This window comes from Pseudophryne corroboree, chromosome 1, assembly GCF_028390025.1.
Source record: "Pseudophryne corroboree isolate aPseCor3 chromosome 1, aPseCor3.hap2, whole genome shotgun sequence".
Taxonomy (NCBI): domain Eukaryota; kingdom Metazoa; phylum Chordata; class Amphibia; order Anura; family Myobatrachidae; genus Pseudophryne; species Pseudophryne corroboree.
This window is the reverse complement of record NC_086444.1, coordinates 768,511,975-768,527,635: the sequence shown is the minus strand read 5'-3', so window position 1 is coordinate 768,527,635 and position 15,661 is coordinate 768,511,975. Positions and strand designations below refer to the sequence as shown.

Here is a 15,661-nt window from a genome sequence, read left to right as displayed (position 1 = left end):
GTCTCCCGGTTCCTGCCACTGAAAAACATCCCCACATGCCACCACCATGCTTCACTGTAGGGATGGTATTGGCCTGGTGATGAGCGGTGCCTGGTTTTCTCCAAACATGACGCCTGGCATTCACGCCAAAGAGTTCAATCTTTGTCTCATCAGATCAGAGAATTTTGTTTCTCATGGTCTGAGAGTCCTTCAGGTGCATTTTGGCAAACTCCAGGTGGGATGCCATGTGCTTTTTACTAAGGAGTGGCTTCCATCTGGCCATTCTATCATACAGGCCTGATTGGTGGATTGTTGCAGAGATGGTTGTCCTACTGGAAGGTTCTCCTCTCTCCATAGAGGAATGCTATAGCTCTGATAGAGTGACTATCCGGTTTTTGGTCACCTCCCTGACTAGGGTTCTTCTCCCCGAACGCTCAGTTTAGACGGCCAGCCAGCTCTAGGAAAAGTCCTGGTGGTTCCGAACTTCTTCCATTTACGGATGATGGAGGCCACTGTGCTCATTTTTCTGTACCCTTCCCCAGATTTGTGCATCGAGACAATCCTGTCCTGGAGGTCTACAGACAATTCCTTTGACTTCATGCTTGGTTTGTGCTCAGACATGCCCTGTCAAGTGTGGGACCTTATATTGACAGGTATGTACATGTTCAAATCATGTCCAACCAACTGAATTTACCACAGGTGGACTGCAATTAAGCTGTAGGAACATCTCAAGGAAGATCAGTGGAAACAGGATGCACCTGAGCTCAATTCTGAGCTTCATGGTAAAGGCTGTGAATATATATGTACATGTGATTTCTTAATGTTTTATTTTTAATAAATTAGCAAAAATCTCAAAAAAACTTTTTTCACATCATTGTGTGTAGAATTTTGAGGGAAAAAAATAATTTATTCCATTTGGAATAAGGCTGTAACATAACAAAATGTGGAAAAAGTGAAGCGCTGTGAATACTTCCTTGATACACTGTAGACTAGTGGTTCTCAACCTCTGTCCTCAAGGGTATCCGTTTGGATGGTCGGCCATGTTATGGTCGACTACTATTGGTCGACACTGACATGGTTGAGATGGACACATGGTCGACACAAGACAGGTCGACATATGAAAAGGTCGACATGTTTTTTTTAATAGATTTTTAGATTTGTCATACTTTACCATCCATGTGGACTACGATTCGGAACGGTAACCTGTGCCGAGTGCAGCGGTAGCGAAGCGAGGCACCTTGCCCGCAGCACACTAATTGGGGTTCCTGGCCATGCTATGGAAAAAATTACACCAAAAACAGTTAAAAAATCCATGTCGACCTTTTCATGTGTCGACCATTTGTCCATGTCGACCAATAGTGGTCAACCTAATGACTGTCGACCTTAACATGGTCGACCATTCATACCGGAACCTTCCCCAAGTACCCCCAACAGTTCATGTTTTCCAGGTCACCTAGCTGGTGCACAGGTGTATTCATTACTCACTGACACATTTTGAAAGACCCACAGGTGGAGCAAATTATTTCACATGCAATCTGTGAGGAGACCTGGAAAACATGAACTGTTGGGGGTACTTGAGGACCGCGGTTGAGCGCCACTGGTGTGGACCACAGGAGATGGATACTAGTATAAATCACAGAAGATGGATAGTAGTATAGACAAGGACTGACCTGAAAATATCACTCCAAGGTACTGCAGGATTTACTAAAAATGTATTTAGCAGACACTGTGCAATACTAGAATCGAGGGAATGCATACCATTGCATAGTGTATGCAGTACTGTGAGGCATATGCAAAATGCAGTAGCCAAAAGGTAACCAATAACAGTTTGGCAAATGGCAAAAAAAGCAAAAGTTATTGATTAGGCAACTGCATTAGGCAGATTGCGTCAAGCAATAGGAAAATAATAATAGTGACCAAATGCAAATCAGGTACTGTATATATAGGCTTACACACATGTTCTGTGGCTAATTAAAACCAGGTGAAATTCAGGCTTGAAGTCAGGCAGTCACAAAACCTGTGTAATTCATGAGTGTCCCAGATTAAAGGGATAGTATGGTAAATCTAGATATATAGGCATTAAGTCAGTCCGGTGGCAAGATAGAGTAGGGATTAGAACTGGTTATCAGACTACAGTCCATGAGCATGATAACTGAAGAATGCTAACATATAAATGCTAACGTACAGTACTAATGGAAAGGTCTGCTATTAAAATCATCTGGAACCAATGAGAATCCAGCCAAGTGGCAGCTGTCTAAGGATGTATAAATGAAAACAAGGTGCCAACAGCAACAAAACATACTGTACTTGCCCACTGTTCCAATCACATAGCATGTAAAAGAAAGAGGATACATACTCTTAGGTTAAGGTTAGGATTTGGAAGGTGATCACTAAGGCAAACACAGTTAATTTAAAGGTACCATGACGTCTCATATTATGGATAGTATACATACAAAATACACAGTAGTGTGGTATAAAGAATTAATTATATTTAATTATATTTCCACTCTCCAATAGTAGTTACCAACCTGACATCTCTATAGATAACTCGAAAATCATCCTACCCCACAAGCTCATTGCATAGGTGTCCTCATTGACTAAGAACTGACCTTTGCTCCCCACATTCATTCTGTCTCAAACTCATGTTACATACATCTAAAAAACATATCTAAAATACGGCCATATCTTACACAAGACACTGCAAAACCTGTAATCCATGCTCTCATTACCTCCCAGTTATTACTGAATTGTCTCCTTGCTGGTCTTACCAAGAGAAGACTATCACCACTACAGTCCATTCTGAATGCAGCTGCAAGGATAGTCTGCCTTGCTAAATGTTTCTCATCTGCTAATCTGCTCTGTCAGTCCCTCCATTGCTTACCTGTTTTCTACCGTATTCAATATACAGTAAACTACTTTTATGTTTACACAATACTATTAACCAAACTATACCATCATATATTTCTTCTCTTATCTCAAAATATTACCCAACCAGACCTCTTTGCTCTGCACAAGAGCTGTGTCCTTTAACCACACTTATTACTCATTCCCATTCACGACTGCAGGACTTTCTTCGAGCTGCACCCACTCTGTGGAATACCCTCCCATGCACAATAAGGCTCTCCTCTAGTCTCCAAACCTTCTCAAATTCAACTCCTCTATACTGTCCACACATAACCTCCCATATTTTGTCTTTATTCACTTCACATCCTCCTGACCTCTGGCCAACATTGCTGTGTGACTATATCATACAGCACAATCTGATAGGTAGACCCTATTCCTTGTGTATCAATGACTATGCTCTATTCTTACAATGCTTACAATCTATTCTTACTAGATTGTAAGCATGTGAGCAGGGCTTTACTACCTCTGTCGGTCTGTTATTACCCAGTTCGGTCTATCACTGTTTCCAATAGTAAAGTGTATCCTGAGCTATATAAAAAGCTGTTAAATAAATAATAACAGTCCTAGAATATTTTAGAATACATAGTTTATACACCTATTTAGAATTGTGAACACTATTTCTTGTATTACAATTATGCAATGCACTTCTATACCCCTAAAAACACTTGTAGTTCCATTAGGTTGGGATTGTTTTGCTGGCGTCAGGATCCCGGTGGGGGGGGGGGGGTGAGCTTAACATAGTCCTTAGCATGGGGGACACCCACCAGTCAGGATAGTCCCTGTGTGTCTGCATGCCGACCGTCGGCCCACGATCGGATCCCAGCAACGGCATCCTGCCCGCTGGGATCCCGACTGCCAGTCATGTGATGCATCCCTTCCATTAATATAAAACTATAGGTGGAGTCTGTGAATGAAGTAATTAGGAAATTAATAATAATTAAAAAAAAAAAAACATTCTAAAATGCAGGTTTTTGCAGTAAATTAGACAAATCCGTATTTTAAACTTTTTATCCTCATTTGATAAGCACTGCATGAAAAATGTTAAGGCAGAAATATGCACTTTCAGTAGCTAACCTAATTGTGCATTTAGTATTTTTAAAAATAGGATTTTTGGGAGAGTGCTGAGGTGCCTGCAGAACTGATTGACCAAACTGAAGGTCCTCAGAGACCAAAATATCGAACTTGTAGAACTTAGCAAACGTGTTTGAACCTGACCAAGTAGCCGCTCGGCAGAGCTGTAAAGCCAAGACACCCAAGGCAGCCGCCCAGGAAGAACCCACCGACCTAGTAGAGTGGGCCTGTACAGATTTAGAAACCGGCAAACCTGCTGTAGAGTAAGCATGCTAAATAGTAACAAAGAGAAATTAACCAAGGTTGGTGCTCGGGCGCAGATAGGGTTACTGTTCTAATGCTGCTGCTAAAAAACAGGATTAGTCAATCCTGATACCTAAAACCATGAAAACAATAAAGAAAAAATAGCAGCGCTAAATTCAATTACTAACAAACAGAGTGAGATGGATTGGATGAAAAACAGGTTAAAACATTTATTTATAACTCTGATAAAATAACAATTAAAAATCAGTATGATCACCGGCAAAATTATTGAAAACAGAAATGTCCGTTCCTTTTTAGTGATAATGGACAACAGTTTAGGCAGACTTATAAGGCTTAGGAGCTGGTTGCACAGTCCCAATATGAAATCATTACCGCTTCTTATACCGCTGGAGGGAGAAAGTCCCATATGAAAGTTCTTCAATTAGGAGCTTGGTAGCATAATCTCAATCCTCACCAGTGTGCGGAGCTTTACTTGCGGAATGGGTCCCTGATGGGCTTGTTGCGTCCACCAAAGTGTTGAATCTGAACGTCCAGTATGGTCCGGGCACTTGTTCTGTAGCAAATGGTCGGTGATCGGTGATCAGGATAGCAACTGACGCGTTTCGCTGCAGGTCCTTTTTCAAATGCTAAATAGTAAGCCTGATCCAGCGAGCAATAGACTGCATTGAAGCAGGACACCCAATTTTATTGGGATCATAGAGCACAAACAGTGAGTCCGATTTTCTGTGACGCGCTGTCCGCTTCACATAGATTTTCAAAGCTCTCACAACATCCAGGGACTTTGAAGTAGTAGAGGTGGCGGTAACCACCGGGACCACAATAGGTTGGTTGATGTAAAACGCAGACACCACCTTTGGAAGAAATTGCTGACGAGTTCCGAGTTCAGCTCTATCTTCATGAAAAATCAAATAGGGACTCTTTTGAGACAACTCCCCCAATTCCGCTTACACTTCTTGCAGAAGCCAAGGCCAACAGTGTTATGGTCTTCCACATAAGAAACTTAACGTCAACCTCCTGTAAAGACTCAAACCATTCTGATTGTAGAAACTGCAACACCACGTTAACATCCCAAGGTGCCATAGGAGGCACAAAGGGTGGTTGGATGTGCAGAACACCCTTCAAAAATGTCTGAACCTCAGGCAGAGAAGCCAATTGTTTCTGGAAGAAAAAGGATAAGGCCGAAATCTGGACTTTTATGGAGCCCAGGCGTAGGCCCAAATCCACACCTGACTGCAGAAAAAGCAGAAAACGTCCCAGTTGAAACTCCACAGGAAATTTCCTGTTTTCACACCAAGAGACGTATTTTCTCCAAATTAGGTGGTAATGTTTAGACGTTACCCCTTTTCTGGCTTGGATCAAGGCAAGAATTACCTTATCTGGTATTCCTTTCTGGGCTAGAATTTGACGCTCAACTTCCATGCCGTCAAACGTAGCCATGGTAAGTCTTGATAGACGAACGGCCCCTATTGCAGTAGATCCTCTCGAAGAGGTAGAGGCCACAGATCCTCCAGGAGCATGTCCAGTAGATCCGCGTACCAAGCCCTTCTTGGCCAGTCCGGAGCAATGAGAATTGCTTGAAATTTTTCCCTTTTTATTCTTTTGAGAATCTTTGGGATCAATGGAAGTGGCGGAAACACATATACCATCTGGTAGACCCATGGGATTGCCAGAGCGTCCACCGCCACTGCCTGTGGGTCCCTCAACCTGGAACAATACCGCTGGAGCTTCTTGTTTAGATGAGAGGCCATCATGTCGATTTGTGTAATGCCCCACCGATGTGTCAAGCACCCAAACACCTGCGGGTGGAGGCCCCACTCTCCTGGATGGAGGTCGCATCTGCTGAGGACGTCTGCTTCCCAGTTGTCTACTCCCAGAATGAAGATTGCAGACAACGCCATCGTGTGTCTTTCTGCCCAGAGGAGAATCCTTGTTACCTCTGACATTGCTGCTCTGCTCTTCGTTTCGCCCTGTCTGTTTATGTACGTTACTGCCGTCACACTGTCCGACTGAACTTGAATGGCATGATCTTGAAGAAGATGTGATGCCAGTAGGAGGGCATTGTATATGGCCCTTAGCTCCAGAACGTTGATCGGAAGAATGGCTTCCTGACTTGACCATTTTCCTTGGAACTGTTCCCCTTGGGTGTCTGCTCCCCAACCTCTGAGGCTTGCGTCTGTGGTTAGCTGAACCCAATTTTGAATCCCAAACCTTCGACCATCGGTCAGGTGAGAAGTCTGAAGCCACCACAGAAGAGAAATCGTGGCTTTCGGCGACAGACGTATTCTCTGGTGCATGTATTGCATCTCTTTCTCAGTATCTGATAATTTATTAGAAATATTCGAGATCATCCCTTTAATGGAATCTAACCATGCAGGTTCTAACCCACTAGCCTGAGAATGTGTACTATTCGGGGTACATGGTAGCGATTCTCTCGGAGAGGACAGACACTCTGCTGCGCAGGAAACACAGTCCCTGGACATGGTAATGTGAAGGACACACACACCCACACACAGAAAGGTGAAAACACAGTTTAACCCACACAGAGCCTGCAGGGAGACATAGAAGATGGAGCCAGCCACACCGCGTCCTTACAGCTAAAGTAAAACTCAGCTGGGTCGCCAAACTAAGTTCCTTAATAGGGCTTAGTATTCTACAATGCTCCCCCCCCCCCCTTCCCTTACTAAGACCCCCTGGTACTGCTGAGGAGACATGGAGTCTTTGTGGAGTAGCTGTGCTTCCCTGTGATTCCTGTCAGTGTAAGCTGCAGAGGGAAAACGGCACTGGTGAGCTGCTGGATCCGCTCTTAGTGAAGCCCAGCCCCCGTAATGGCACGCGGCTTCCCGTTTATTTTTATACTGGCTGAGGTGTTTTTCATGTTTACCGCAGGTTAGAACCCGTTAGGGTAAATTAAACTTCAGCTCACCCCTCACACATCCAAAAAGCATGCTGTACTGAGCCTTGGAGATGCAACCTGCATGTCAGTGCTGCGCTCCATACCCTGATGCCGCCATTACAGCAGGTGACCCGCTAACCGTGACGCCAGCCATCTACTCACCACTCTTCTTACGTCTGGCTCTGTTAGGGGTGGCCATTAACCCTATAGGAGGTTGGCCTGTTCCCCCCCCCCAAAGTCCCATGAAGCAGGCAGGCTGGTGCCAACCAGTCCTGCCTGAAAAATACGAATAACGAAAAAATAAATGCAGAAAACTCTTCAGGAGCTTCTCTAAACGTGACCGGCTCCTCCAGCCACATTTTCTAAACTGAGTCTGGTAGGAGGGGCATAGAGGGAGGAGCCAGCCCACAGTATTAATTTCTTAAAGTGCCAAGGCTCCTAGTGGACCCGTCTATACCCCATGGTACTAATGTGGACCCCAGTATCCTCTAGGACGTAAGAGAAATGGCCTTTTATTCTCTAGTCAATGCCCTCTAAACTACTCCAACTACAGTAAAAGTTAACAAATTTTATACATCCAATTTGTTTCCCAAGAAATATTCCATTGTAGCTAAATTATAAGGAACGCCAAATGAATAAATTTACTTGCTATATATTTCATATCTTCATTCTTCAGCGAAGAGGTTAAAAAGTAAAAATAAACAATCGCTCTCATTAAAACATAAAACATTTTAAAACTTGAAAGAATCATTTACCTCTACTTATTGCTGTTTAGCTAGGTTTCCTGTATTCAAATTCAAAGACAAGTCATTCTTATATAATTAGATTTTGTGTAGTTTTACTTTATTATTTGATACACTAGTATACCCATTTGCAAAGTTTGATTTCAAATTGTAATAAAGAAAAGTATTCATTTAAAACTGCAGGTAAAATGTAAATCATTTTAAAGTAGCATGGCACCATCTAGAGCCAAAACCAAATTACTACAACAATGTGTAAGCTAGAGAGATTGATTGTGTAGTTGTTTAGTTACTAAATTATTTCAGAATAGCCAAAGAAAAAAACACCACCACAGTGACATTCCATAAATTGTAACCTGATCTACAGATGTGGTCTTACTGCATATTTAGTAGAGTGGCATGAAAAAGTGTGTTCCATTAAGGACATCATCATGAATTAAGGCAGTGGTTCTCAAACTGGGTGCCTAGGGACACTTGCAGGGGGACCCTGGGTTGGTGGTCCAGGACCAAGTATATATATATATATATATATATATATACACATATATACACACACACACACACACACATATACATATATATATATATATCAATCAATCAATGTAATAGGCAAAATCAGTGATGGTGGCTGCTAATCGTAAAATATGTGGTCAAACAGAAGCAAAACTTGTCCCTCACCACACAATTAAACCTGAGGATGACATATAAACACAATTTACTTAATTTAATATTTATATCTAAATTCCTCAATAAGAAATTTTTGGCCTAGGGGTGCCGAGAAAACATTCTGATACTCTAGTGCGTCGTGATTAAAAAAAGATTGAGAACCACTGCGCTAAGGTTTTGCGAGCCTGTGGCATAATTTGACACAGCAATTTCAATTGCAAAACAATTAGTAAAATATTAGCAGAAAATCTGCAGAAAAGGAGCAACAAACTTGCAAAGACTCAGCAAAAAAATAGCAAGAATTAAGTATTTATTCTTTGTGCATTGTTTGCCGCATACATCATATCATAGAACATTGCATTATGTATGACAACATGATTTACCATATTATTAGTCTTATGGATAGACAGCAACATGGGCAAGCATTCATTTTCTTTGTAACTTTTTTATTATTATTCTGCTTATCTTTTAGTAGTGTTCCACAGATATTTGCAAATAGTAATGTTTTGCGAGAATTCACAAATTGTGAAAACGTGCAGATTACAAATGGTGCACTTGCCACCTTGTGATTGCGCTATGCACTGGCCACCTTCGTGTGAGTTAGAATGTGGTCTTTTGTGCCATTTCAGTAAAGCTAACTAAGGACGCATCTGTATGAAAATTAAATGCAGTTGTGGAAATGTTTAAAATGTATTTGCACATTATGCAATTTCAAGCTAACAAATTGTTTAAAAATACATTCTCTAAGGTATTTTAATACAAACTGTACAAAAACAAGCTAAAACAAGAAAGACAAACATGAAAATAAAAAAAAATAAAAAAATACAAACATTTACTGTATGTCTTTAAAAGTCTGATATGTTTGAAGAGAAGATATATTGACTTTGATCTCCATGCTCTCTCCCTCTCAGATCACTATAAGACCGGTTTTTAAGATGGATAAGCGCTATAAGATTATCGGTCTAATCTTTCTGGTTGGAATGAAAATCAGGTAATGTACAGCATAGGAAAAAATGGCAGTTGACCATTTGCTCCCAAACACTTGAAAAACATGAAAAACAGACAAAACCATTTTTGTCCATTTCCAGCTTTTGGGAACAAATAATTGTCATTTCCTTTCCATACATTACCAAATTTTTTGCTCCAACCAGAAAGATTGGACAATCTTATAGTATGTATCCAGCTTAACCCTAAGGGCTTGTACATAAAAAGAGAGGAAAAAAAACAAAAACTTTAGTACTTAACATTCACTATCTGACCTAATGCAGTTAACCTTACTAGGAATTGCATTAACTACAGAGATCACCAGACTTGAATAACAGATCCACATCTCCAAATTTGGAGTCAAACCACTGGACTGGAAAACAAAACATTTACGAACAGAAAAATATAAGGCTGATTTATTGACCTTCAAAAAGGTTAAGTTCTACAAAGTACAAAAGGATTGAGCACAGAGTATATCAGTGGCTATCAGGTACCAATGACAAATGACAACAGTCGCATTGACAAGGAACACAGATTTACACTTCATAGAAGACAACCCTGTTATAATTTTTTTTACAGCGCCTCATAATTGAGTGAGACGGACCACAATGAGACACGGGAACACAACCTAAATCATTGGCTCATTTTTTAGGGACCACTACTTGGGCCCAAACAGCCACAAGGGGGCAGCAGTGGAGGCAGCTAAAAAAAAAAGTTCCAAAAAGAAAACAATCTATAACCTAACTTATGCAGCTATCATCTATTTCCTGTTCAACAACACAACATGGTATATCATTTGTTTTAAATACAAAATTATCCTTCAGGTCAGATCCTGAACTATATAAAATGGGACTTTCAAGACTTCAAGACTTTTTGGGGAAAAAAGGACAGATGACTAATACCACCATTACTGAGATTAAGGTCTAGTCTAACATTAAACCCACAGTTCATTAATGCTTCAATCAAAACCTTTCTTAGGAGATTTCAGAGGAACCATGAAAGAACAGAAAGCATTGCAAAATCTATCCAGACTCCCTGGAGTTGTGATCAGGGACAGAGCCGGCCTTAGCTATAGGCAGGCTAGGCATTTGCCTAGGGCATTCAAGCATGTCTAGGGGCATCCAAGCATGTCCCTGCAGTATCTCATGCTGAGAGGGACAGTCCGCAAAGTAACTGTTACTTTCCAAATGTATTCAATCAGTACTTGTATACACTGCTGTTTACATTTGTCAAAAAAAATGCACACTGTGCCTTAAACTTCCTCTGACATGCTTGAATGCCCCTGACTTGTGAGACTTCACACAGACAGCAGAAGCCCAGTAAATGCAATTCCTGGACCTGTGACATTTTCAATGACTATATAAGGTTATTACTGGATGGCTTCTTATGATAACACATGTGTATTTTGGTAGAATGCTTCACAGAAACCTGACATCACCTATACTGCTTGTGCACATGGGGGAGGGGGACCCTGCCATCCTGTGTGTGTCCCTTATCCCTGTGCAATTCCCAGGTGTCTGCAGGGACATTACATGGGCAGTGTACTCCCCACACTTTATTTCTCAGTCAGTCCATGCCGTAAAATTCCCCTGCCACCCAGCACTGTAACGTGGTCAGCAAGTTGCGTTGTGCTATTTCTATATGAAACATCAGTGCAGCGTGACTTTCTGACACATCAGACTGGAGGGCAGAGCATATCACTCCCACAGTATAAAGTAAAGGGCATGCAGTTAACGGGAGTAACAGACACCAGCAAACACACTGAATAGTGAAGAGAATGGACAGTTTCTACATGTTTGATACTGATCTTTTTGTATAACCAGCAAGTGTGGCAGTATCTGTGGCAGTATATGTGTATTATGGGCATTACTAATGTGGGGCATATGTGTAAGGTGCATTACTGTGTGGCATTATGTGTTATTATGGGCATTACTAATGTGGGGCATATGTGTAAGGTTCCTTTACTGTGTGGAATTATATGTATTATGGTAATTACTGTGTGGCATTGTGCAGAGTTGAACTGGCCCACAGGGTAACCCCCCGGTGGGCCCCACTACCTGAGTGTTGCAGGTACAGATGCAGAACTAGCGGCGGAGCTAGGGGGCACCAGATAAAATTTTGCCTAGGGCATCAAATTGGCTAGGGCCGGCTCTGATCAGGGAAGTAGACAGAGGGGGTGCCATAGTCCTACAAGATATTGTGGAACACAGGAGTGAGACTCTTGCACAATTAACATAACAAGCTGGACTATGATCCCACTACTGAGTTTAATAATGTAATTGACATTGTAATACATTATGGTGTGGAGAACAAATTCATCACCCAGAGACAAGCAAACTTTCTCACTGTTAATTCAAAAAGAGTAAACACATAAAGGTTCCCTAAAATTCATAAACATTTATCAAAAAGCACAGACTACTGGGGGGGGGGGGGGGGGGAGGGGGGGCTTGGCTGTGAATACGGGTGGCTGTGCTAAGATTGAGCTCCTGCTGGAGACATAATTTCCTCATTAACTGGCCCTGCTTGTTGTCAGTGGAGACTCACCTTAATTTGATTAAGCTACCCTGCACCTGGTAGATTGGTTTGCAGAGGCGGCGGGTGCCTCCTGTACCCGTGCGGGTTGCGGCCTGTCTGCATTGTTGTTGCCGGGAACTCGAGTTTGGTGCTACCCCGGACCGGAAGTGGAGTGCCCCGGGCTCGTGGGCTGCTGAAGACCTCTCCTCCTTCTCCCCACCGCCCCTCCAGTCTGGCTGCCCTGAGCGGCGAGCTGCCCGCGGTGCCCAGAGTGAAGCTCTGTTGAAGTGGTGGTGAGCGGCGCTGCTCTTGCGATAGTGCGCTCGGGGCCGGCCGCGGCCACCTCCGTCACCCGCTCTCCAGCTGATTGGGGTCGCCCTGCGGCAGCCGGGATACTCGCCACTGCCACCAACGCTTTTTCTCCCGCTGGCTGGGGCTTCAGGTACTGGCGCTGCTGGAGCTCAGTGTTGGAGTCTGGCGGCACCATCTTGGTGTTGGGAGAAGTGCCCTCACTGGGAGACAATGGCCTGTAGGGGGGTGCTGTCCTGCTCGCACTTCTGCCACAGGCTGTAAGAGCTGCTGGGAACCTTCTCCCCACTGCTTTTAGTGACACTCACTGCCCATACAAGTCACGGTCAGAGGGAGAAATATATTCTGGAGTGGCATGCAGCTGCACTTACCCCTTGCATCTACTCTGCATTTAAGTAGTGGGTACTGAGGCCACTTTTCAATTACAGTACGGCCTCGCTGACTGCACTGGATCTGCTACCATTTGTTATTTGCTTCCTTCCCCGCACACACGATGCTGGTGCTCCCTTCTGTTGGGGACTCTCGCCCGTGCTAATGAAGCTTTTTTAACCCCATGTCGCTCCTTTTGTTTTGTGTAATGTCATAACTAGTATACCTATAGTGGAGCTGTCCTTTCGTTTATACTTGTACCTGTAATACTGGAGCCACTTATTAAACCCCACGTCTTCTCTACATCATGCCTCCTAAAAAAGTGAAAGCTGCTAAAACTGCTTCTCAGGTTGCCTTCTTTAAAACGTCACCTAAACCCACTAAACCACAGGAACCCTGCGCTCCCTCCTCCAGAGGTCTTTCTCCTGCTTCGGCTTCTGGTGGTAGCGCTTCCTCACTGGGTCCAATCTCTGTCAAGCCTAGAGATATGGATGACAATGCTGCGCTTACAGTTGGTTCTATGAAGGCTCTCTTATCGACCTTTAAAGATGAAGTTGCTGCAGAGTTTAGAGCCTCCCTCCACGCATGTCAGCAGTCTATAGATTAATTAAACTGATGAAACGACCAGTGCCTACGGTCGAGAAACGTGTTAGCTTGAACGGCTTTGGAGTGACCTTTATATCCAAACCATCCCTTGTTGTCTCTACTGCCTGGAGATGATCGGACATCACCGCTAGCCCTAACCCGCCACGAATATTTCCATCCACTTTATCATAGCCTAAGGATCATCCAGCTGCGCTGTTGAAGAAGCACCCAGGCAGCGCAGCACAGGACGGCTTGTGGATTAGAGACGGCGGAGGTCCAGTGAATATCCGGCTGGACGGCTACTGAATTAACTACTACGGGTGAGACGGGGCTTTATTCATCACTACATTATCCCATTAGAATAGCCACCCACACCAGCGGCCTCACGAGGTTAGGAGCTTTTTGAGCCATTCGGGACTTTGTGTTTATATTAATTACTGTACTGCTACGGGTGATATGGGACTTAATTCATCACTACGGTAATTTGTTGTATTAGCCGCCCACACCGGCGGCCTCACGAGGCTAGGAGCCTCTGAGCTATTTAGGGACTTTATATTCAATACTGTCTAGTGGGACGGGACTGGCCTCTACCCACTGTCCAGACATTTAGCCATTTACACCTGCGGCCATACGAGGATAGGAGCCGCTGAGCCGTACGGGACTTTTGGCTATATACTTAACGGTTAACCATTATCAGTTTGGATCGTTATTATAATGATTTCTAGTCTTTCACCGTTGATTTAATCCCATGAAATCTCAATTGACAGGCAATACATATTTTTTACCCATTTATTACACTGAACTTGGATGAACTTTCTTTGTGCACATTTTATCAATTAGTTAATAAGGCTGGTCAGCCACTGTGGACTTTTTAGTACATGTATCATTATTTTTTGAAACATTGTGATTTGTTTGTGCATCCCAAGTGGTTACAGTATTACCTACTTCAGGAACGGCTTAATTCTATAGGATTTTGATACATTTGTATCCATTATTGGCCTTCTGAAATACTAGCTGTATGTGACAATGTTATCAGATGGTTGTGGATTTTAATATTATGTTGTTTTAATTTAATATATTAATATTTTTTTTCTTCATATCCTATTGTGGTCACTCTAAGGATTATATTTTAGCTAATTCATATTATCACTTGGTTATTAACCCTAATGAAATAAAAATTAATTAAATTAATTTATTATTGGCTCTTCCTTCTGCGCACATTTTGGTTTGCTTTTCTTGTTATAGACGAATTAGGTGGCCGGACTGACCACCTCGAGACAAAGATGGAGGAGGTAGTTGGATCTCATAATGCTCTTATTTCTTCCCACGATCAATTGGAAATGGAGGTCTCTCTTCTGCGGGATAAGGTGACGGAAATGGAGGACAGAGCCAGAAGGAATAACCTGAAATTGAGAGGTGTCCCGGAGACTGTCTCCAATAGTTCCTTGCATGATTACACTATTACGTTATTCCGGAAGTTGGCCCCGTCATTTACTTCTAGTGAACTCCTGATCGACCATATACATCGACTACCCAAGGCCAGAAATGCACCTGCGGATGTACCCAGGGATGTCCTGATGCGGATCCATTTCTTCCATGTGAAGGGGGCGCTATTAAAGGTGGCTCGGCCGTCCTCAGACATAGCTGGGGCGCTGGGCTCCCTTCAACTGTTTGGTGACTTTTCTAGGGACACGCTACTGAAACGACGTTCCTTTCAACCTGTTACCAGCGCTCTCAGGAAGGCCAACATCCCCTACCGGTGGGGGTTCCCCACTAAATTGCTGATATCGAAGGACAGCTCCACGATTGTTCTCACTAATGTGCCGGAAGGCATGAAAATGTTAGAGATGGAACTTAGTCGGCCCTTCTGACCATAGCTCTCCTGTTCGCAGTCTTCAACAGGACTGGTCCCCGGCTGATCACTGTGCCGCGGTTTCTCTTAGGCTCTCTTAGCTCCGCTGCTGTGGACCTGCATTTACTGTTTACGTAATACATTTTTTTTACATGAGCGGAGTGAGAGATTTTCCTTTTGAGTGAAGTTCCTTCTCCTATTACGATTTTATACATTGTTATGACTGTTTATTACGTTTAGGTGTCTGGTTGGTGGACCCTCCGTGCTTCCATATGCTGACTGTTGGCTTACTATTGCATTTTCAAAGTAAATGATGGATTTTATCGTTGCTTCGAATGGCGCGGGGGGCACCAACGGATACCTTCTGTTTTTTCTTTATTTAGGGGCGACAGGGCTCTAGCCGCTAACCCCCATGTTTACTCTCCAGGCGACCATGGTATGGAGCCTGTTTTGGCCCCTGATGGGGTCAGTTCAGTTGTCTCCCCCCCCCCCCCCCCCCCCTATATGTTAATCTGTATTTTATTTTCTTTA

The 15,661-nt window shown here is 43.2% G+C and overlaps 1 protein-coding gene across 3 annotated transcripts in view; it reads right to left on the bottom strand.

Annotated features, from left to right (window-relative positions):
- PDLIM5 (PDZ and LIM domain 5) overlaps positions 1-15,661 on the bottom strand; it is a 386,619-nt gene that overhangs the window by 72,413 nt on the left and 298,545 nt on the right. The gene's annotated exons all lie outside the window — the stretch shown is intronic.